This window comes from Pleurodeles waltl, chromosome 5, assembly GCF_031143425.1.
Source record: "Pleurodeles waltl isolate 20211129_DDA chromosome 5, aPleWal1.hap1.20221129, whole genome shotgun sequence".
Lineage (NCBI taxonomy): Eukaryota > Metazoa > Chordata > Amphibia > Caudata > Salamandridae > Pleurodeles > Pleurodeles waltl.
Window position 1 is genome coordinate 1,152,275,338 of NC_090444.1, and position 25,609 is coordinate 1,152,300,946.

Consider the following 25,609-nt stretch of genomic DNA (forward strand, 5'->3'; position numbering starts at 1 on the left):
AAGACACTTCTAAAATGCCTGTCCCAACATGGTGGAATTTTATTTGTGATAAACATGGAATATTCAATGTATCTTCATTAACACCTTACCAAAAGATTAAGAGCCTCATTATGAGTTTGGTGGGTGGCGGAGGCCGCCTGCCAAACTCTTTGGGCTGGAAGACCACCACTCTGGTTTTCCACCTGCTAGCCCTATTATGAGTTTCCCTATAGGCCAGCAGGAAACTCACCACAACATTGACGCAGGTTCGTAATCGTGCTTGTGCCAATGTTACGGTGCATCGGAAGGGACAGCGCCCGTTGCGCTTTTCACTGCCTGTAATTCTGGCAGTGAAAAGCATGATGGAGCTGTTCATGGGGGCCCCTGCACTGCCAAAGCCAAATGCATGGGCAGTGTAGGGGTCCCCTGTCTCCGCCAGCCTTTGCATGGCGGTGGAACCGCCATGCAAATGCTGGCAGACAGGGAGGTCGTAATCCCCAGGCCCAGGTGGATTAAGAGTGCCGGAACTGGTAGGCTGTCGGTCAGACTAAAAGTGGTGGTACTGGCGGTCAGACCACCATTGCAAGTCTTAAGACTGCCACACTTGTAATGAGGGCCTAAATCTGATCTATACTGATTTCCTTTCACTACCTATCTATCTTCCCATTTAAGTACAATTTAATCTCTACTCACTGTTCTCCTTCTTCCTTCTTCCTTGATATTCCCCATTTTTCTTTTCTCTCCTTTTTTATATTACAAAATGATATGATTCTGGTTATTTTTAAATATGTTTCCTTCTTTGGACTTCAACATTGCTAGTTACCTGTTTAACTGCACATATTTGTTACTAATATTATATTACTCCAAATAAGCATTTTATTATACATTGTTGAATCTTCCAATAAAAAATATTTAACAAAAATAAAAGAGAGAGTGTAAGTGAAAATGGACATGAATGAGTGACTCTCAGTGAGTGTGAGTAGGAATGTGGTGTTACGCTTGCAAGTCTATCTTTGGCTCTGTCATATTGAAGGTAAGTCATGCAAAATGCTGGTGCTGGCATACTGGAGGCAAATACTTCCCGTGACAGACACCTGTGACAAAATGCTGGTAGACTAGGGCACACTACAGGTTTAATTTGGCATGTCGGGGCACCCATGTCTAAATTATGGCATTGGCATTTAGGATGCAATTCTTAGCATAGGGGCAGTGGCACATTGAAGGTAATCTTTAACATAACAGAGCACAACAGTGACATATGAGAGAGGAGTTCCATAGCAAAATGTTGGCTCTGATATGCTAGAGGTATGTTTGACATAAGGGTCACCCTTGTTATATAGGAGGCACTAACGGAAGCATTCTGACACTGGCTTACCATATGTAATTTCTGGCCTAAAGGGGCACCCATTGCATGTGGGGAGCAACCATGGCAAAATGCTAGCCATGGCACATCAGAGATAATTTTTGACATATGGTGGAACTCACAGCATATTTTGGAAGAATGGAGTAAACTACTGGGAAGTGTCAGGTTTCATTGGCTTGGCACACCATGAACGATTTTGAGTACATAATGAGTGCCCTTTCAGAATGTGTGGCGTTTTGGCAAATTTATGAAAAAACGGTACTTTGAAATTAACTATCTGACCCCATTGTTTTCAAAATGTTCTCAGGGAGAACCTCCCCCATCCCTCCCAGGAAGGGATCAGGTGCACTTGCTTCATCACTCTCCTGCTATAATTCAAGGTAAGTATTATGGCCCACCACTTTCAAAAACAACCAGCCACCAATCCAGTGTCTTGATGATCATTATTTACATCATGCATCTTGGACTGGGACTTCATGCCTATGATTTGTTAAAATAAATAAATTCAGAAGTGTAAATGTGCACTGTTCTGATTAAATAAAAAATAAAATAAAATAGAACATTTGTAAACAAATTGTTGCTATGTTTCATTATCTTGAATACATGTTTTAATAAAACCTTCATGATAGTGCTTTACTCAAGTGATAGTGTCTTTGAAATTATCCTAAATCAAAATGTATTAAAGGTAAGTAATAATTTAGGCCAATAACATAGATCATATTTAACATATAGTCCATATTAACAAATGCGAGCATGAATACTGATGTTTTATTTAAATCTTTTTTTCTCTCCCTATAATTTATCAATACATTTGTCATTGGAGTATACACTAAGGGAATTATTAAATCATGACAATTTGTGGAGTAAACAATTTAGGTTACTGGTGCTCCTCTGTGTTTTATGGCACCATCTCTTCTTCAGATGAATACATAATCTTTCATGTAACATAGAGAGAAATGAACATTGTTCTCCTGGCATCTAAAACAGACATTTGCCTGTGTTGTTATATTTATCATGCAGGTATTATGGAACTTCAGGTATCTCAATTAGTCTCATGTCTTCAGGGCAAAGGTCATGTGGCATTCACTTCTTGGTGAGAGTGATGTCTAAGGTCATATGAAGTTACTTTCTGTGATGTCATTAAGGTCTACAGTGCCGGATGTCACTGTGTTGCCCCTCCCTGACATTTTGTTGAATTGATGTCCAAGAAAGGACAACTGCTTAGGGGAAATGAAACAAGCAAACAAATAGAAATAAACCAAACAAAATAGAGTGTGTGCAAATGACAAAGGAACCACTCAAGAGGTTCTTAGCTGAGCGCTAGGAAGGAAAGAAATGAGTCTGTCTGGTCTGTTTTAACATTTACATTTTTTCCATATTATGATGTCTTTTAGGTCTTTTATCATGATCTTTACTGATGGTTGAGAGGCACACAATATTTAAAATGCGTAATATTTGACCGTGTTCGATACTTTGAAATCACAGTTCTTTTAAAGCTGTTACATAATGTTAGTACTTGAGTTAGGGAGTGATCATTGCTCTATAGTTAGATTGAAAATTATACCATGTCTGGAAATAGTGGGAGTCTGATACTTCCTGTTTTGCTTTTTGAGCTCTGGGCTCGAATAATTGTTTACCGTGGATCATTTGATGTATTTTTTTGTATGGAAGACAAACAGTTTAGACCATTTTTGCAAAGATTTCCCAAACTGCAAACAGCTCAGGCCCATATTTATACTTTTTGACGCAAACCAGCGGCGGCACTGGTTTGCGTAAAACAAATAATTCCGACGGCTAACGGCATTCCTACGTGCCATGCGGGCACCTTATTTAAGGAATGATGTTAGCCGGCGCTGCGGACTGGTCAGAGTAAAAAAAAAAGACTCAAACCAGGCAGCGCCGGCGTAGGGGAAAACGGGGGTTCTGCGTCAAAAAAGTCAGGTTTGAGGCATAAATCATCCCTCAAACCGGACTTGCGCCATTTTATGATGCACAACCCCCATTGAAATAACTCCTGTCGTGCTTAGCAAAGACAGGAGTCATGTCCCCTTGCCCAATGGCCATGCCCAGGGGACTTCTGTCCCCTGGGCATGGTCATTGGGCACAGTGGCATGTAGGGGGGCCCAAATTAGGCCCCCCTATGCCACTTTAAAAAAAGTAAAACTAAAAATACTTACCTCAACTTACCTGTACTTACCTGGGATGAGTCCCCCCATCCATGGGTGTCCTCCAGGGATGGGTGAGGGTGGCAGGGGATGTCCCTGGGGGCAGAGAAGGGCACCTCTGGACTCCTTCCATGGTCAGAGACCATGGAAGTGAGCCCACAGGTCCCTTAACGCCTGCCCTGACCAAGGCGTTAAAAAACGGCGCACATCAGGCTGTGCGCCGTTTTTTAGGGCCCACCCTCTCCGGTGCATCAAAATGACGCAGGAGTATAAATAAGGCGCACAGGCCTTAAAGTCATTTTTTGGGTGGGAACGCCTACCTTGCATGTCATTAACGCAAGGCAGTTTCCCGCATCCAAAAAATGACTCACACGGAGGAATTTTGACATCCGCGGGCTCGGGCGTAAAAGTTTAAATATGGTGCACGGTTTGCGCTGAGTGTGCGTCAAAATGTTTGATGCACATTTGGCGCAAACAGAGTATAAATATGCCCCTAAATTGCTAACATGGTTGTCATAGAGGGGAGTGGAGGAACAGACGGTCATTATTCCCACACTTGTACTTTTTCAGGGCCCTGTGCTTGTACTGCAAAATCAAACTATACATTTTGAAGCAAGCCTGTTGTTTATTAAAGGCAGCTAATACAGTGAAATTGCTACATCCCTTCTGTGCAGTTATGTATCTATGTACTTATTACTTTATTCCTACTGTAAAAAGAATAAAATGTTCAACTCCTTCCAATACACTACTCTATGTCTCGTCCTATACCTCTCTCGATATGCCCTCTACCTCTACTCTCTGACTCATCCCAAATTTCAGTCTTTTACTATTATCTCTATAAGATCCTTCCTTGACTCTTCCCTCCTCTATCCCTCTGTGACTCACCCCAAACCTCATTCTACTACTACAATCCCCTATATAACCCTTTCTAGATCATCCCTCCTCTATCCCTTCTTGACTTACCCCAAACCTCATTTTACTACAATGATCTACCTAATAACTCATTGCAGACTCTTCCCTTCTGTATCCCTCTTTTGATTCATCCCAAACCTCATCTAACTACAATGATCTCTAGAATATCACTATCTAGCACTTCAACGCTAACCAGGGGTAGCTGGAGCTCTATATATCAAATTACAACTACATTATCCCTGATACTGCAGTTGACATTTTTTCTCTTCCCATCAGGGCATTTTTTAAACTCTGACACAGGTGCTTCTGACATAATAGGCCCCACATCACATTTTTGAGACCCGAGCACTGCAAAAACATGTGATATACCCAATTGTCAAATAAATACTTGTATCAAGTTCAGCACCACGTGTCATCTCTCTCTAAGGGCCTTCTGAGCTGACCTTGTTGAAAATCATGCAAAGCTCGAGGAAAGGCACCAATTGTAGCAAGTTGCTGGAGGAGTGCCACTACTGTGTGGAATACATAATTTGCAAATACATACCAAAATATGCATTATATTTAGAATTTTCTAAATTCACCAACAGTTCTAATGCCTACACTCATTTTGTTTTTAGGGACAGATTTTGGAAGTATTTTCATCCAACAAGTATATGTGCTATGAGTTAGTGTGAAGAATCTAATAGTCTACTTATTTATGTGGATGTCATTTTTAGTGCTTTAGTATTATGGCCTCTCAGTGACAGCAGCTGGCATGCCTCGGGGTCTAGACATGGTCTAGACCAGGTCCATGGACCCACTAAAAAGCTGAAAATCTTACCAAAACCAAAAACCAATGCAATAGACACATGCAAATGTAACACAGCCTACACTATCATGCATAGCGCTACTCACCTGAATTCCCAGGATCTCTGCAAAAGAGATCTTCCACTGCTGCCCCTGAGATTATTCCTTAGTATCAGAAGAGACTGGTGTCATCAATGACTGAGCTTGAATGTAAAGGGGGTTAGGGAGAGAGAAAGAGAGAGAGAGAGAGAGAGAGAAAGAAATTATTCTGGTTTATCTATTGCTCTTGAGGAGAGAATGATAAGTGTGTGCTGATCCTTTGAGCAGCCCCCTCAATTTCCCAGTGGAAAGGTGCACTTTTTCTGCAGGAAAGGTACTCTGTAACAAAAGAACACAATCATTTTAGGCAACCATACATGAATGCTTCACAGTCAGCTTGAGCATGCATTTCTTGCCCCCCCCGGTAACTTACCTCCATAATCCCTAAACTCACTTGCAGAGGTGACCTTTGAGTTTGTCCTTCTACTCTCCATAAAGTAAAATTAGACTTAGGTGAAAATTGTTTTTTTTCAAAACAGTTTAATTTAGAGAGTTTTTGGGAGCAAGTCCTTCCAATAAATATCAAACAAGAATTACTGAAATAAATTTGAGTCCACTGGGGTGCCCTTTGAGTGCTGAGCCCTGAGCTAAATCCTAAGAGAGTATAGATTTATTCACTGATGATAACAATTATTAACTGTTTCTTACATTGTGTTACTTCACACAACTCACACAATTCATTATTTTTCTTTTTTCATTTAATGCAAACTATAAGAGTGTCCTTGAAGAAAGGAGACACCAAAAACTGGAGGCACACCGCTAGTGCACTAACTTGAGGTTCATGTAATGAGATGACGTAGCTGCAGCGCTGAGGGCTGGTGATAGAATGATGGCGATAGTCAAGATGATGAAGGCATGGGACTGTTGGCTGAATGACCAGGTTCCAGGGTTCAAGCTTATAAAAAGTTTTCTTGAAGGTATGGAATTTCAAGAGAGGTTGCAAGTCCCCAGCCTCCAGGTCACAGAGTCTGGGTTTCTCCTAACACAGGCGGCAGAGCTCAGAAAACATGGGCAGACACAACTTTCTCTTCAGATGGATTGGTTAGGCCAAGTGGGTGACCACACTTTGAACATGGTACTTATGGGTCAGCATGCACATGGAGAGTGCTGCCTGCCAACCAGAAAGCAGTTTCTGGCAGGAAACCGTGGCAGGAAACAGAGGCCTTTAATTAGTCAGCAGTGGTTCCATAAACAAAACCAAAATACCAGACACTCTGGCAGGACACAAGGGCAGCATTAAATGGAGGATGCTAATTGGTTGTTGAGCAGTGCATGATAGTTCAACAAAAAATACTAGGCACTTGACTTCATTAAACAGAATTGTTTACAGTGCACACAAATTAATGTGCATAGCATACCTTTTAAATTAAATACTCAGCAAAGCATGAAAAGTAAAGTACATAGCAGAGTACATGGCACCTGACTAATTGGGAAACAGTGCTGACAACAGGGAACATGCAGCACACTCAGACTAGGGTGCGATACACACATGTGCTAATAAAGACTTTGACAAGAAGGCTCCAGGTTCACAACACATCACTCCTAGGAATGTGGGAAATTAATAGAAAAAATGTTTCCAGAGACCTGTGAACTCTTGATAATAACTCATATAATCTAAACATCTCAGGTACACATGTCACTTGCCTAAAATTAACTCACGATATGCCTGTACAAAAAAAATAATAATAGGCATAACACAACTTGACTGATTTGAGAAGTTGTAAAGATAATTAGGTGACTTTTAGTATTTGTTTGCATTTTTGCATTTAGCTCAAGCAACACTATTATTAGTAAAAAAGATGTTTAAAAATGTGGTTTTCATCAAATTAGAATATATATTGGAAAACCATTTACAATAATTTACCACTCCCTGAAAGTATTACCAATTTGTTGTGCTGTGTGCCTTTACCTCCTTGGCTACAAGTACACAAAGCATAGCAACTGAAAGAGATAAGAAGTTAAACAATCAGCAAAAATAGGAAACGTTTTGGATGGAATGCATTTTCTTACATTTTATGAAAATTAGGACATGTAGCTATTTAGAGCAATTACCAGCCAAAAAACCTGGGTGCCGACTATTAACAATGTCTAAAGGTAAACTAACCAGTTTAAATGTTTTTTACTGAATGATTGCAAATCTAGTATGCTTTCGTTAGCAGCACAAGGTTTGGTTTTGATTATTTAAAAAATGCCTAAATGTAAGAATAATTCATTTTAAATTTCATGTCAAAGTCCAGTATCGGCAGAATTGAGTGTACTATTCGCATGCCTCTTTTCAGTGTTGTCTACAGGATTCCCACTAAACTATTGCAACTTTACTTGGAAAGTGGGTTTGGGAACTGATTGTATGTCGCATGGCAGTGTCTGTGACAAACTTACAGGGCTACCTAACCTTTTGATATTTATTTAAAATAAATAGTGTAAACATTATGGTTGGTCTGCAATGAAATATTGCTCAACTGAATAAATCTTGCATATATGAAGAATTTTAAATCACTTTAATAGCAAGGCTCAGATGAGGATGAATGGTGCTTTACATTTTGGTTAATATCATTTTTTAATTTCATCCAGAAGATTTTAACTAACATACTGACAATACAGTTGGAAATTCTGATTGAGAAATCATTATTTGCCACTGTAGCAGGTCTTGTGACAGGCTTCCAAAGGTACTCAGAATTTAGATATTTAATTAATATAATAGAAGTAAGAAGGTCTTAGGATGTACCTAATTCTGGCCCTGGATTGGATGCAGAAAAGACTTGTACGCTGGTAGTATGTATATACTTACAGATAATTTTCTCAAGTTTATCATCAGACTGCAAACATATAAGCATGAAAAAGAAAACATAAGGCAGAAGACATTATTTATATATTCACCCACGATCGGAAACAACATTCCCATATCTATCAGTTCTGCCCAATGATGCTCCACTTTAGAAAATGGTTGAAGACAAATCTCTTTAATGGACACAACATCACAGTGCATTCATTGTACACAATCCACCAACCTCTCATATCACTTGACGAGTTTATGCTAATCTATCTATCTATCTATCTATCTATCTATCTATCTATCTATCTATCTATCTATCTATCTATCTATCTATCTATCTATCTATCTATCTATCTATCTCATTAAGGTACATGTGTATCCATACCTTCACAATATTTTTGTAGTCAATATATGGACCACAATCTTTTTGTAAATAGTTTTTTTCCCACAATGTTCTGGTACTATGTAATCTTTATAAAAGATAGAAAATTTAACTAAGGGAGTAAAATCCGCTTTGTCGACAAATAATGGCTGGTCAAAGGTTATGTATTTGCTTGTGGCACACAGTAGAGGTGTTCATTTGTTTGTTTGACTGATAATTGTGGGTCTTTTTAGGGTTGCAGAATGTACATTGACAAAATGATGGCATTTTTAATCTCAAACTAATGTTTCAGTGGAGCAATATGTTGTTGAAATTTTAGGAAGTCCAGGGTACAGATATTTATGTTACATTTATGCAGGGTACTTATAGATTTATGGAACATAACTTGAGAAATTCAATGGAGAACATTATAAAGGAATGCAGTAGATGTAATGTGACCAAATTTGTGTTTGATAATTAATATAGTACTGATGTACTTAAACACACAATTGTTGCATTTGTTTCAGAATGTCCCAGGTAAGGCTTTTAGAACTCAATTCATGATTTCAGACTGAAAGATTTTTGTGGGGTTTAGGGCAACAGCCATTGATTTTGACGTTTTTTATTTATAAATCTGTTTACTCATTTTTGGATAGCATAACAACGGAAATACAACAAACAAAATTAACAGTTCTGCACTACCCAGTTAGCAAAGGCGGAAGTATATACTAGAAAACTCACATTGTAGAAGATAAAGATTCCTAATATGTCAGCCATTCACCCCATATTTTATGGTGTTTTCCCAGACATCCCCTGGATTTATAAGCATATTTTTCAGTTGCAGTGCCAAAATTCATCCCCCTTGTCCAATTGAGGAAGGACGGGGCAAGTTTAGAACATTAGTGTGGGGCAATGTCCCTCTTTGCAGTGAAGAAGCCCAATCTGATGACCTGACGAACATAGCAACTCCCTCCCCAAGTGTCCAGCAGGCACAAAAGGACTAGTTTTGGATCTAATGGAACTGATCTGTGTGCAATATGAGAAAATGTAGTGCAGTTGCGTGACCAGTACGTTTGGATGATCTGGAAGGCCTAGACCATATGGAAGAAGGTGCCAGTTTGATGTTGGCACTGCCAATACAGTGGTGATAGAGTGCCTCTTATACAATACAGGAGCGAGGGACTATAGCATACACAGTGGAGATAATTCAATTAGATATGGCGGAGTTTCACTGATATTGCCAGAGACCTACGGGCCATTTTTACTTTCAACCAGTCATTATCATCCAAGATACCTAGATACCCCTCCCACCGCTCTCTAAGTGTAATCATGAGGTCAGGATTATTGTTTACTAATTAGCAGTAGAGGGAGATTACGCCCTTCCTGCCTAGTTGCAATTCCAGCAGGTGTGTTTTCAGGGGGTTGAATTGGGGGAGAGGATCTAAGGAGTCTAGGAAGACTCCAGGGCATGTTGTAACTGTAAAAAGCAGAATTGTGATTTGTGTATTGTGTAGGTGTCAGTAAGGACATGCTTTGCCAAACGTCTCCCAGTGTTGTGATGCTGATGGAGTCCCATGCCCTGAAGCCCTATAAGGCAGGAGTCAGTGAAAGCCAGGACCCAGCCCACAGCGGCGTTGAGCTCACCATGCCATCCGTTCCATTTCAGCAACCTGTGCCAATTGAGCAGAGGGGGTAGCTGGGAGGAGACAACAGGAGCAGTACTTTAGTAGAGCAAATTGAGGGTTTTGTGACATTCTGGTTTGCCAAGTTCCACCACTATGATGAGATCCCCGTAGTCTGCAAAGAACCAGTCAGTGATGGGGAGAAGGTGGCTGGCCCACTAATATAAGTGATGGTCAGTGATCCCCAACCTGCTGTCATATGGGTATAGCACACATTTGCAGAAGGAGATTTGTGGCAGGCCATGGCCCCAAATAAAATGTGTCACCTCAGATTGTGGTGTACGGAAGGAGTGGAGGATGGATAAGGGTAGTTTTGTAAGATGTAAAGGATTCTCGGTAGTGAGATCATTTTAAATAGTGCTCCTCTGCCAGCAACATTAAGAGGGAGAGTGGGCCAGTGGGCCATGCCCCTCCTGGCACCGTCATGGACAGAAGTGATACTAAGGTCTCAAACCTGCTGCTGAGAGAACGTGATCTGTATCACCTGGTATCAGAAGTGATCTGTAGATCTTTGAAACAGGGTTATGGCCCTGATGTCTTTGTGAGGGCCCTGGACGGGGATGTCGGTAGACTTGGATCATTTCTCTGTGAGGCCGTAAGCATCGGTGTAGACATACAGCATGTCTAGGAGGCATGGGATCGAGGCCTCGGGGTCACCCACGTGTACAAGCAGGTCATCCGCATAGAGCCAGACCCGGTCTTCACATCTGTCAGACCAATAAAAGCCACAGAACTCTGCATCGCGCAAGACCCATTCTGCCAGTGGGAAGGGGCAAGAGAGAGGCAGCCCTGTCTCAATGGGTTTAACGTGGGAGGTTGCTCCATTTACATGGGATTTTGCCCAGGGTCCCGTAAAGAGTGTTCAAACCTAGTGACAAAAGAGAGGAACAAAGTTCATCTGCTCTAGCAAGTGTTAAAAGAATTGACAACGAACCAATTTGAAGGCCTTATCAAAGTTTCTTGCAGCGTGCAAGCCTCTTTGAATCTACTGTATGTTTCAGCTGGGTGGGGAGGTTAACAACATAGGCTTTGCCTACCAAACGCAAAGTGTGCTCAAGAGACAAGACCTCCTTGAGTTTACGAGGGCAGACGGCTGTCTGTTAAGAAATTATCTGGCCATAAATCAATGCCTCCAGGGCCTACCATACTATTGTAAGGGAACTAACAGAGCATGTGTTGGTGTCGAAGTAGCCAGAGATTTGCATCCAAAGGAAGTCTGTGAAATCAGAGTCAGTAAGCCTCCATGCACTAAGGTGCCAGAGGCTTAGTTGCTTGTGTCTGGACGATCTGAGGGCCAGTGTGATGGGGACATGCTCTGTCAATGGTGTGGGAGGATGCCTGCATCGATCAGTCTTGTCCTGTCCATGGAGGATATGAAAAGATAATCAAGCCTAGTCTGGGATTTGCGAGGATGAGAATGGAATGTGTATTCTTTAGTCTGAAAGTAAAGCAAGCGCCATGAGTCAGAGAGGGCCAACGCGGAGGCCCAAGTGGCTAGGTTGGAGATAGGTAGGATGGAGAGATTACTGGAGTACCGCTGGGGATCCATCACAGAGTTGAAGTCACCGTCCCAGAAGGGTGGGGCCGGGGAGTTATTGTAGGAGTAGGGGGCTAGGGCCTGTACCATAGGAGAAGCAAGCATGGGGGGCATAAATAGAAGCAATCATCCAGTGGACACTCTGCATTTCATCCTCCACCAGTACAAAGCAACTACAATGTGAACTTGTTACAAGTAGAGGAAGCCGCTTGTGTAAACGAATGACAGTGCCCTGGGAGCTGGATGTGTATCCAGCATGGTAGACTTGGGTGTAACACCCAGCTCTAGTATGGGGCAGTGATTGTCAAGTAGGTGAAATCCTTGCAAGAGCCCCATTAGGGGGGAGTTTTGTTTAAGGTATGAGGCAAGGGAGGGGTGCTTTAAGGTTAGTGGATGCAGGCCATCAGAATAAGCGTTAACCCCAGCCTGGCCCTCTGCGGTGTTGCGGGGGGACAGCATGAGCAGCGAGGAGAAGCGGAGAGGGCCAGATGGATCAGGAGTAGGGGAAAATGACAAGTATCATCGCCCCAAAGGTGGCCAAAGTCAAAGTTCCAGAGTGGAGGGGGGTGCACCCCCTGGAGAGGAAGACAGCGAGGAGCCCTGGTACACTACCACCACCAGTAGTGAAAAGAAAGAAGGCTTGTGGGATGTGGTCCATTGTGTGGTGCCGCCAGCGACCACCTTCAGAGGGGTGCAGCATGGTGTCTCTAGCCTCTGGGCCCCACCAGCTTCTACCACCATCGTGAATGTTCCCCGAGTCCCGGCACCCAAGTCTGTACCCTATCCCCAGTGTGGGGAGGAACACCAATGTCCACCGGTGATGGTAGGCCATGTGGACTCAATAAAGCACTTCTGGGGCCTGCTCCTAAGGCAGAGAGCTCCATTGCCCTTGATGGATCTTCCTTACTGTACAAGTCCTCTCAAAGGCAATGAACAATTTTGTGATATTGTCATCCTCAGCAAATTTTGGGACAATCCCTTTGGGGATCAAAAGTCTCCTCTTTCTCCCTATTGTGCTGCCACCACTCAGGGGTTACCCCATTTCAATCCTTTCCTTCTTGACAGCCAAGATTTTGGCTTCAGGGGCTGCTCTTCTGGTTAGTCTCTCGAGGATGACCTCCACATCATCTATCTCCTCTCTATGCCTGGAGGGTCCTGCCCTATCTTCAGTCGGAGGAGGCACTCTAGACACGGTCTTAGGGTACAGGTGTCAGGGTACCTCATCACTTGCTCTATTCAGTTGTGGAGGCTACCCCGATTTTCAAGATTACGGTCCACCTTCCCCTTTGGTGTGGTGCCAGGATCATAATTTATATGGAGGGCATCAAACTCTACATGTAGCTCCTGGAGCCGTGTCTTTGCAAGGTTTACGCCAGTTTTAATTTTGCTGGCCTTACAGTGGTTTCTCAGCTGCTGCATCAACAGCTGAAGGTAAGGGGTCAGGTTGAGCTCCATGACTCTATCCTTTGTGCCAAACATCTTTTTATAGTAGTTTGGACCTTTTCAGTAATCTGAAAAAGATGCTAAGCAGTTTTTACAGGCAAAACTAACCAGAACACTTTTTAAACTTCTAATTCATTTGGGACAACTTAATACAAGGCCCTACAAGTTATATCAAAAATTGTAAAAAATCAAAAAAGACTGGAAAAATATTTTTGAGGCTAAAGTCAATTGAGAGTTTCTTCGTGGAAACACTTGTTGACAGTATGGTATCAGGAAATGCTAAGGGGCATATTTATACTCCGTTTGCGCCGAATTTGCGTCGTTTTTTTCAACGCAAATTTGACGCAAAACTAACTCCATATTTATACTTTGGCGTTAGACGCGTCTAGCGCCAAAGTTCATGGAGTTAGCGTCATTTTTTTGCGTGAACACCTTCCTTGCGTTAATGATATGCAAGGTAGACGTTCCCGTCTTAAAAAATGACTGCGATGCATATGCGTCGTATTTATACTCCCGGGCAAAAATGACGCCCGGGAGTGGGCGGGACTAAAAAACCCGCATTTGCGCCGTATTTTAGCGCCTGGGTCAGGGCAGGCGTTAAGGGACCTGTGGGCTCAGAATGAGCCCTGAGGTGCCCTCCCAAGCCCCCAGGGACACCCCCTGCCACCCTTGCCCACTCCAGGAGGACACCCAAGGCTGGAGGGACCCATCCCAGGGAAGAAAAGGTAAGTTGTGGTAAGTATTTATTTTTATTTTTTTGTGGCATAGGGGGGCCTGATTTGTGCCCCCCTACATGCCACTATGCCCAATGACCATGTCCAGGGGACAGAAGTCCCCTGGGCATGGCCATTGGGCAAGGGGGCATGACTCCTGTCTTTGCTAAGACAGGAGTCATGTAAATGGCTTCTGGGCGCCAAACAAAAATGGCGCAAATTGTGTTAAGACGATTTTTTTGCCTCAGCCTGACTTGCCCCATTTTTGGACGCCCTAACGCCATTTTTCCCTACGCCGGCGCTGCCTGGTGTACGTGTTTTTTTTTCACGCTCACCAGGCAGCGCCGGTCGGCTAATGCCATTCAATAAATACGGCGCCGCATGGCGCTTCAGAATGGCGTTAGCCGGCGCTAATTTTTTTGGTGCAAAACTGCGTTAGCGCAGTTTTGTATCAAAAAGTATAAATATGGCCCTAAGTGTTCTATCCAAGTACTGAACCACCCATGTAGAAAGCTGGCTATCTATGTAGTGTACCAAATCTAAGGGTACACTATGCAGATAGTAAAGGTGACCTTTATTGGTTTGCAGCGTTAAAAGTGACAATCCCAAAAACTCTTTTGTGGCAGTGGGGGGTGAGCAGTAAGGCTTAACAGAGGGTATTGCTGAGCATTTGTGACACACACTGAAGAAGGACCTCAAGATTAATTGTTTAGAAAAGTAGTTAGGGGCTCTGCATATTTAAAATACAGCACACCATGGTGGTAGTCAGGGATACTTAGCAGGATTAGCATAAAAAATGTTGACGCTAATCCTGCAAACACCCAGAGTACCATTGAAAACAATGGGAGCCTACCTTTAACGCCTGCTTTTAGCAGGTGTTAAAAATGCTGATATTTTTGCCCCCCTCCCAATGCCAGCATGCCACCCTTGCACACATTATGCCTGACGCAGGCATAATGTGGCACATGGGGTTACAAAGTTGCGCAATGCACGCATTGCCCCACTTTGTAAATATGGAGCGGTGTTTTTTGGCCTTCCAGCGCCACATTACCGTCATAAAAATGATGCTAATGTGGCATTGGAAATGGAGCTAGACCCTCTTGAGTCTGGGCCTTAGTTTGTTTATTTTCTTTCAACACCAGAATACTTTCAAGAGAATGAGTACTGTTGCAGATTCATGAAGATTTACAAGTAACTAACACTTTTACTTGAGATGCGCTTTTATGTTGTACAGGTTCTTTACTCCATCGGGGTCCTTTCAATCATTTTTCTAGGGTCCCCATGTAGGTAGCAGGGTGCTGGAGGTATAAAGTCACAATAAAGACAGGCAGTTCAGTTTTACCTGCCCAGGGATGTCCGGGTGCAGTGGTATGAGTCAATTCGGTTCCCCGTGCACAGCACACTTGGTGACAAGGGGGGACTGTAGGAGGCTGGACTGGCTTGTAGTGAGTACCAAGGGGTACTTGCACCTTGCACCAGGCCCAGTTATCCCTTATTAGTGTATAGGGTGTCTAGCAGCTTAGGCTGATAGATAATGGTAGATTAGCAGAGCAGCTTAGGCTGAACTAGGAGACGTGTGAAGCTACTACAGTACCACTTAGTGTCATATGCACAATATCATAAGAAAACACAATACACAGTTATACTAAAAATAAAGGTACTTTATTTTTATGACAATATGCCAAAGTATCTTAGAGTGTACCCTCAGTGAGAGGATAGGAAATATACACAAGATATATATACACAATAGCAAAAATATGCAGTATAGTCTTAGAAAACAGTGCAAACAATGTATAGTTACAATAGGATGCAATGGGGAAACATAGGGATAGGGGCAACACAAACCATATACTCCAAAAGTGGAATGCGAACCACAAATGGACCCCAAACCTATGTGACCTTGTAGAGGGTCGCTGGGACTATTAGAAAATAGTGAGAGTTAGAAAAATAACCCTCCCCAAGACCCTGAAAAGTGAGTGCAAAGTGCACTAAAGTTCCCCTAAGGACAAAGAAGTCGTGTTAGAGGAATAATGCAGGAAAGACACAAACCAACAATGCAACAGCTGTGGATTTCCAATCTAGGGTACCTGTGGAACAAGGGGACCAAGTCCAAAAGTCACAAGCAAGTCGGAGATGGGCAGATGCCCAGGAAATGCCAGCTGCGGGTGCAAAGAAGCTTCTACTGGACAGCAGAAGCTGAGGTTTCTGCAGGAACGAAAAGGGCTAGAGACTTCCCCTTTGGTGGACGGATCCCTCTTGCCGTGGAGAGTTGTGCAGAAGTGTTTTCCCGCCGAAAAAACGCCAAAAAGCCTTGCTAGCTGCAAATCGTGCGGTTAGCGTTTTTGGACACTGCTGTGGCCCTGGAGGGACCAGGAGGTCGCAAATTGGACCAGGAGAGAGAGGGGACGTCGATCAAGACAAGGAGCCCTCTCTGAAGCAGGTAGCACCCGGAGAAGTGCCAGAAACAGGCACTACGAGGATGCGTGAAACGGTGCTCGCCGAAGTTGCACAAAGGAGTCCCACGTCGCCGGAGACCAACTTAGAAAGTCGTGCAATGCAGGTTAGAGTGCTGTGGACCCAGGCTTGGCTGTGCACAAAGGATTTCCGCCGGAAGTGCACAGGGGCCGGAGTAGCTGCAAAAGTCGCGGTTCCCAGCAATGCAGCCCAGCGAGGTGGGGCAAGGAATTACCTCCACCAAACTTGGACTGAAGAGTCACTGGACTGTGGGGGTCACTTGGACAGAGTCGCTGGATTCGAGGGACATCGCTCGTCGTGCTGAGAGGAGACCCAAGGGACCGGTAATGCAGCTTTTTGGTGCCTGCGGTTGCAGGGGGAAGATTCCGTCGACCCACGGGAGATTTCTTCGGAGCTTCTGGTGCAGAGAGGAGGCAGACTACCCCCACAGCATGCACAAGCAGGAAAACAGTCGAGAAGGTGGCAGGATCAGCGTTACAGAGTTGCAGTAGTCGTCTTTGCTACTATGTTGCAGGTTTGCAGGCTTCCAGCGCGGTCAGCAGTCGATTCCTTATCAGAAGGTGAAGAGAGAGATGCAGAGGAACTCGGCTGAGCTCATGCATTCATTATCTAAAGTTTCCCCAGAGACAGAGACCCTAAATAGCCAGAAAAGAGGGTTTGGCTACCTAGGAGAGAGGATAGGCTAGCAACACCTGAAGGAGCCTATCACAAGGAGTCTCTGACGTCACCTGGTGGCACTGGCCACTCAGAGCAGTCCAGTGTGCCAGCAGCACCTCTGTTTCCAAGATGGCAGAGGTCTGGAGCACACTGGAGGAGCTCTGGACACCTCCCAGGGGAGGTGCAGGTCAGGGGAGTGGTCACTCCCCTTTCCTTTGTCCAGTTTCGCGCCAGAGCAGGGCTAAGGGGTCCCCTGAACCGGTGTAGACTGGCTTATGCAGAATTGGGCACATCTGTGCCCAACAAAGCATTTCCAGAGGCTGGGGGAGGCTACTCCTCCCCTGCCTTCACACCATTTTCCAAAGGGAGAGGGTGTCACACCCTCTCTTAGAGGAAGTTCTTTGTTCTGCCATCCTGGGCCAGGCCTGGCTGGACCCCAGGAGGGCAGATGCCTGTCTGAGGGGTTGGCAGCAGCAGCAGCTGCAGTGAAACCCCAGGAAGGGCAGTTTGGCAGTACCAGGGTCTGTGCTACAGACCACTGGGATCATGGGATTGTGCCAACTATGCCAGGATGGCATAGAGGGGGCAATTCCATGATCATAGACATGTTACATGGCCATATTCGGAGTTACCATTGTGAAGCTACATATAGGTAGTGACCTATATGTAGTGCATGCGTGTAATGGTGTCCCCGCACTCACAAAGTTCAGGGAATTGGCTCTGAACAATGTGGGGGCACCTTGGCTAGTGCCAGGGTGCCCTCACACTAAGTAACTTTGCACCTAACCTTTACCAGGTAAAGGTTAGACATATAGGTGACTTATAAGTTACTTAAGTGCAGTGTAAAATGGCTGTGAAATAACGTGGACGTTATTTCACTCAGGCTGCAGTGGCAGGCCTGTGTAAGGATTGTCAGAGCTCCCTATGGGTGGCAAAAGAAATGCTGCAGCCCATAGGGATCTCCTGGAACCCCAATACCCTGGGTACCTCAGTACCATATACTAGGGAATTATAAGGGTGTTCCAGTAAGCCAATATAAATTGGTAAAAATGGTCACTAGCCTGTTAGTGACAATTTGGAAAGAAATGAGAGAGCATAACCACTGAGGTTCTGATTAGCAGAGCCTCAGTGAGACAGTTAGTCACTACACAGGTAACACATTCAGGCACACTTATGAGCACTGGGGCCCTGGGTTACCAGGGTCCCAGTGACACATACAACTAAAACAACATATATACAGTGAAAAATGGGGGTAACATGCCAGGCAAGATGGTACTTTCCTACACAACCCCCCCCCAAACGAAGGACAATAAGACTAGCCATGACCTGATGAGTCTTCATTGTCTAAGTGGAAATATCTGGAGAGTCCATCTGCATTGGAGTGGCTACTCCCAGGTCTATGTTCCACTGTATAGTCCATTCCCTGTAGGGATATGGACCACCTCAACAATTTAGGATTTTCACCTTTCATTTGTTTTAGCCAAAGTAGAGGTTTGTGGTCTGTCTGAACAATGAAGTGAGTGCCAAACAGGTATGGCCTCAACTTCTTCAGTGCCCAAACCACAGCAAAGGTCTCCCTCTCAATGGCAGACCAACGCTTTTCTCTAGGGGTCAACCTCCTACTAATAAAAGCAACAGGTTGATCCTGGCCCTCAGAATTAAGTTGTGATAGGACTGCCCCTACTCCTAATTCAGATGCATCAGTCTGGACATAGAATTTTTTAGAGTAACAAGGGCTTTTCAGGACAGGTGCAGAGCACATGGCCTGCTTCAGCTCCTCAAAAGCTTTCTGACAGTTTGCTGTCCATAATACCTTTTTAGGCATTTTCTTGGATGTGAGGTCATTAAGAGGGGCTGCAATGGAGCCATAGTTCTTAATGAACCTCCTGTAATACCCAGTGAGGCCTAGGAAGGCTCTCACCTGAGTCTGAGTGGTAGGGGGAACCCAATCAATAATTGTTTGGATTTTCCCCTGAAGTGGTGCAATCTGTTCCCCACCAACAAGGTGTCCCAGATAAACCACCTTACCCTGCCCTATCTGGCACTTTGAAGCCTTGATAGTGAGGCCTGCCTTTTGCAGGGCCTCCAAAACTTTCCATAGGTGGACCAGGTGATCATCCCAGCTGGAGCTAAAGACAGCTATATCGTCCAAATATGCTGCACTGAAAGCTTCCAGCCCTTGCAGGACTGTGTTCACCAACCTTTGAAAAGTGGCAGGTGCATTTTTCAAACCAAAAGGCATTACAGTAAACTGGTAATGTCCTCCAATGGTAGAAAATGCAGTCTTAGGTTTAGCATCTTTTGACAATTTGATCTGCCAATACCCTGCAGTCAAGTCAAAAGTGCTTAGATACTTGGCAGATGCCAGTGTATCTATGAGCTCATCTGCCCTGGGTATAGGGTGAGCATCAGTTTTGGTTACCAAGTTGAGACCTCTATAGTCTACACAAAACCGCATTTCCTTCTTTCCATCTTTGGAATGGGGTTTTGGTACCAGTACCACAGGAGAAGCCCATGGACTGTCAGAGTGCTCAACCACTCCCAGTTCTAACATTTTCTGGACCTCTTGCTTTATGCAGTCCCTGACATGGTCAGGCTGCCTATAGATCTTACTTTTGACAGGTAAACTGTCTCCAGTATCTATAGTGTGCTCACACCAAGAAGTGGTACCTGGCACAGTAGAGAAGAGTTCAGAGAATTGATCTAGGAGATTTATGCAATTGTCTTTCTGCTCAGCAGTAAGACAATCAGCCAAAACTACACCTTCCACAAGAGCATCTTGTTCTGTGGAAGAGAAGAGATCAGGTAGAGGATCACTGTCTTCTTCCTGTCCCTCATCAGTTGCCATGAGCAGGGTGAGATCAGCCCTGTCATAGTAGGGTTTCAGGCGGTTGACATGGAGCACCCTAAGGGGACTCCTGGCAGTGCCTAAGTCAACTAAATAGGTGACTTCTCCCTTCTTTTCAACAATTGTGTGGGGTCCACTCCATTTATCTTGGAGTGCTCTTGGGGCCACAAGCCCTTGGGGCCTCCAAGACCCACACTTTCTGCCCTGGTTGGTACTGAACCAAAACAGCCTTCTGATCATGCCATTGCTTCTGGAGCTCTTGGCTGGCCTGAAGGTTTTTACTGGCCTTTTTCATGTACTCAGCCATCCTTGATCTGAGGCCAAGTACATAATCCACAATATCCTGCTTAGGAGCTTTTAAAGGTTGTTCCCAACCCTCCTTTACAAGTGTGAGTGGACCCCTAACAGGGTGTCCAAAAAGAAGTTCAAAGGGGCTGAAGCCCACTCCTTTCTGGGGTACCTCCCTGTAGGCAAAAAGGAGGCATGGTAGAAGGATATCCCATCTCCTGCGGAGTTTTTCAGGGAGACCCATAATCATGCCTTTGAGAGTTTTATTAAATCTCTCCACCAGTCCATTTGTTTGTGGATGATAGGGTGTTGTGAACTTGTACGTTACACCACACTCCTTCCACATGGCCTTTAAGTATGCAGACATGAAATTGCTTCCCCTGTCTGATACCACTTCCTTTGGGAAGCCCACCCTGGAAAATATTCCCAGGAGGGCCTTTGCCACTGCAGGTGCTGTAGTGGTCCTTAAAGGAATAGCTTCAGGATATCTTGTGGCATGGTCCACTACCACCAAGATAAACCTATTGCCTGAAGCAGTAGGAGGGTCAAGGGGGCCAACTATGTCAACCCCTACCCTTTCAAAGGGAACCCCAACCACAGGCAGTGGGATAAGGGGTGCCTTTGGGGTGCCACCTGTCTTGCCACTGGCTTGACAGGTTTCACAGGACTTACAAAATTCCTTTGTGTCCTCAGACATTCTAGGCCAATGAAACAGGGGAACAAGCCTGTCCCAAGTTTTCATTTGTCCTAGATGCCCAGCTAAGGGAATGTCATGTGCCAGTGTTAGGAGGAACTTTCTGTACTCCTGAGGAATCACTAATCTCCTGGCAGCTCCAGGTTTAGGATCTCTATGCTCAGTGTACAAGAGGTTGTCCTCCCAGTAAACTCTGTGAGAGTCACTAACATCCCCATTAGCCTGTTTGACAGCTTGCTATCTGAGACCCTCTAATGTGGGACAGGTTTGCTGTGCCACACTCAGCTCCTCTCTGGCAGGCCCCCCTTCACCCAAAAGCTCAGCAGTGTCTGCTTCCAGCTCCTCTGGTGTAGGTTCTGCACAGGGAGGGAATTCTTCTTCCTGAGAAGTTGAATCCACTGTAGAGGGAGGGATAGTAGGAAGTGGTTTGCTTCTACTAGCCCTAGCTTTAGGGAGCACTTGGTCCATTGTTCCAGGATCCAAGCTTCCCTGTCCTTTTTGCTTTTTGGCCTGAGCCCTTGTCAAAGCAAAAATATGCCCTGGGATGCCCAGCATTGCTGCATGAGCCTCCAACTCCACATCTGACCAAGCTGATGTCTCCAAATCATTTCCTAGTAGACAGTCTACAGGTAAATCTGTGGCTTCCACAACTTTCTTTGGACCAGTAACCCCCCCCCAGTTGAGATTAACAACAGCCATGGGGTGGCTAAGTGTGTTGTTGTGAGCATCGGTTACTTGGTACTGGTGACCAAGTAGGTGTTGTTCAGGGTGGACCAGTTTCTCTATGACCATAGTCACACTGGCTCCAGTGTCCCTGTAGGCCTGAACCTCAACACCATTTATTAGGGGTAGCTGCTTGTACTTATCCATATTAAGGGGACAAGCAACTAAGGTGGCTAAATCAATAGCCCCCTCAGAGACTAACACAGCCTCTGTGGCCTCCCTAACAAGGCCAACCCCAACTAAGTTACCAATAGTGAGCCCAGCTACTCCCTTGGATTGGCTATTAGTAGGATTGCTCCCACCACCACTGCTATTAGTAGGGACACTAGGGGTAGCAGTAGGGGTTGTAGTGGTAGGAGCATTGGTGCTTTTCTTTGGACAACTGGGATCTGTTGTCCAATGGCCTTTTATTTTACATAAATAGCACCATGGTTTCTTTTCCTTGTTCTGATTAAAAGAGGATTTGGGCCCACCACCCCCACCAGAGTGTTTTTGTGGGCCTGATGAAGACTCATTTTTAGATTTGTCCCCACCCTTGTCAGAAGACTTACCATCCTTCTTTTTGTTGCCATCTTTGTCACCCACTGTATGAACTTTTCTGTTCACCCTTGTTCTGACCCATTTGTCTGCCTTCTTTCCCAATTCTTGGGGAGAGGTCAGATCAGAGTCCACCAAGTACTGGTGCAACAAATCAGACACACAATTATTAAGAATATGCTCTCTCAGGATCAAGTTATACAGGCTGTCATAATCAGTAACTTTACTGCCATGTAACCACCCCTCCAAGGCCTTCACTGAATGGTCAATGAAATCAACCCAGTCTTGTGAAGACTCCTTTTTGGTCTCTCTGAACTTTATCCTGTACTGTTCAGTGGTTAAGCCATAACCATCCAGGAGTGCATTCTTAAGAACTTGGAAATTATTAGCATCATTTTCTTTCACAGTAAGGAGCCTATCCCTACCTTTTCCACTAAATGATAGCCATAGGATAGCAGCCCACTGCCTTTGAGGGACATCCTGTACAACACAGGCCCTCTCAAGTGCAGCAAACCACTTGTTAATGTCATCCCCCTCCTTATAAGGGGGAACTATCTTGTGCAGATTCCTGGAATCATGCTATTTTGCAGGATGACTATGGGGAATACTGCTGCTGCCACCATGGGTATCTAAACCCAACTTCTGTCTTTCTTTCTCTAGTTCAAAAGACTGTCTATCCAAATCCAGCTGTTGCTTTTTAAGCTTCAGTCTGGTTTGTTCCACTCTCAACTTATTGAGTTCCCTCTCTAACATTCTGTCATCAGGGTTGGTGGGAGGGACATTCTTAGACACAGAAGAATGAACAGAAGGAGACCTGTCCCTTACAGAAGCCACCCTGACAGCTTGGCTAACAGAAACATCACTACCAGTATGGTGAGAATAAATGCTTTTGCTATGATGTGAGACAACACTATTTCTATGGTGAGGCTCTCCATCATTACCAACTATGCTAGACTGTCTAGTAATGGGCAGGCTAGGAAGTTTCTTTCCTGAATCTTTTCCTGGGGGAGTCCCTGGATCAGATTGGGAACCATTTGCTACTTTTTCAACAGATGTGGCCCCTATGGCCTTATCTTGTTCTCTAAGCATGTTAAGCAATAATTCCAAAGAAGGATTCTTCCCTACACTCAAACCTCTCTCTACACAGAGACTCCTTGCTCCTTTCCAGCTAAGGTGGTCATATGCAAGTTTGGACAGATCAACATTTTGGCCTGTGCCAGACATTTTTAGAGAGAGTTAAAGTGATAGAAAAAGAGAAAAAAGTTTTCAGAACTTTTTAGAAAGACAGAAAAAAAACTTTTTAAACTTTTAAGAACTTTTTGAAAGTTTAGAAGTACTTTTCAGCACTTAGAAAAGAGTGAAAAGAGGAAATGCAAAACTTTTTGGCTATGTGTATATACACTGACCTTGTTTTGTATATTTTTCTCTTATGAAAAGTACAATGACAAGAGTGGTAAGTAGTCTCAAAGCACTTATCCCACCGCTGCACAACCAATGTAGGAGGCTGGACTGGCTTGTAGTGAGTACCAATGGGTACTTGCACCTTGCACCAGGCCCAGTTATCCCTTATTAGTGTATAGGGTGTCTAGCAGCTTAGGCTGATAGATAATGGTAGCTTAGCAGAGCAGCTTAGGCTGAACTAGGAGACGTGTGAAGCTACTACAGTACCACTTAGTGTCATATGCACAATATCATAAGAAAACACAATACACAGTTATACTAAAAATAAAGGTACTTTATTTTTATGACAATATGCCAAAGTATCTTAGAGTGTACCCTCAGTGAGAGGATAGGAAATATACACAAGATATATATACACAATAGCAAAAATATGCAGTATAGTCTTAGAAAACAGTGCAAACAATGTATAGTTACAATAGGATGCAATGGGGAAACATAGGGATAGGGGCAACACAAACCATATACTCCAAAAGTGGAATGCGAACCACGAATGGACCCCAAACCTATGTGACCTTGTAGAGGGTCGCTGGGACTATTAGAAAATAGTGAGAGTTAGAAAAATAACCCTCCCCAAGACCCTGAAAAGTTAGTGCAAAGTGCACTAAAGTTCCCCTAAGGACAAAGAAGTCGTGTTAGAGGAATAATGCAGGAAAGACACAAACCAACAATGCAACAACTGTGGATTTCCAATCTAGGGTACCTGTGGAACAAGGGGACCAAGTCCAAAAGTCACAAGCAAGTCGGAGATGGGCAGATGCCCAGGAAATGCCAGCTGTGGGTGCAAAGAAGCTTCTACTGGACAGAAGAAGCTGAGGTTTCTGCAGGAACAAAAAGAGCTAGAGACTTCCCCTTTGGTGGACGGATCTCTCTCGCCGTGGAGAGTCGTGCAGAAGTATTTTCCCACCGAAAGAACGCCAAAAAGCCTTGCTAGCTGCAAATCGTGCGATTAGCATTTTTGGACGCTGCTGTGGCCCTGGAAGGACCAGGAGGTCGCAAATTGGACCAGGAAAGAGAGGGGACGTCGAGCAAGACAAAGAGCCCTCTCTGAAGCACGTAGCACCCAGAGAAGTGCCATAAACAGGCACTACAAGGATGCGTGAAACGGTGCTCGCCGAAGTTGCACAAAGGAGTCCCACGTCGCCGGAGACCAACGTAGAAAGTCGTGCAATGCAGGTTAGAGTGCCGTGGACCCAGGCTTGGCTGTGCACAAAGGATTTCCGCCGGAAGTGCACAGGGGCCGGAGTAGCTGCAAAAGTCGCGGTTCCCAGCAATGCAGCCCAGCGAGGTGGGGCAAGGACTTACCTCCACCAAACTTGGACTGAAGAGTCACTGGACTGTGGGGGTCACTTGGACAGAGTCGCTGGATTCGAGGGACCTCGCTCGTCGGGCTGAGAGGAGACCCAAGGGACCGGTAATGCAGCTTTTTGGTGCCTGCGGTTGCAGGGGGAAGATTCCGTCGACCCACGGGAGATTTCTTCGGAGCTTCTGGTGCAGAGAGGAGGCAGACTACCCCCACAGCATGCACAAGCAGGAAAACAGTCGAGAAGGCGGCAGGATCAGCGTTACAGAGTTGCAGTAGTCGTCTTTGCTACTATGTTGCAGGTTTGCAGGCTTCCAGCGCGGTCAGCAGTCGATTCCTTATCAGAAGGTGAAGAGAGAGATGCAGAGGAACTCGGCTGAGCTCATGCATTCGTTATCTAAAGTTTCCCCAGAGACAGAGACCCTAAATAGCCAGAAAAGAGGGTTTAGCTACCTAGGAGAGAGGATAGGCTAGCAACACCTGAAGGAGCCTATCACAAGGAGTCTCTGACGTCACCTGGTGGCACTGGCCACTCAGAGCAGTCCAGTGTGCCAGCAGCACCTCTGTTTCCAAGATGGCAGAGGTCTGGAGCACACTGGAGGAGCTCTGGACACCTCCCAGGGGAGGTGCAGGTCAGGGGAGTGGTCACTCCCCTTTCCTTTGTCCAGTTTCGCGCCAGAGCAGGGCTAAGGGGTCCCCTGAACCGGTGTAGACTGGCTTATGCAGAATTGGGCACATCTGTGCCCAACAAAGCATTTCCAGAGGCTGGGGGAGGCTACTCCTCCCCTGCCTTCACACCATTTTCCAAAGGGA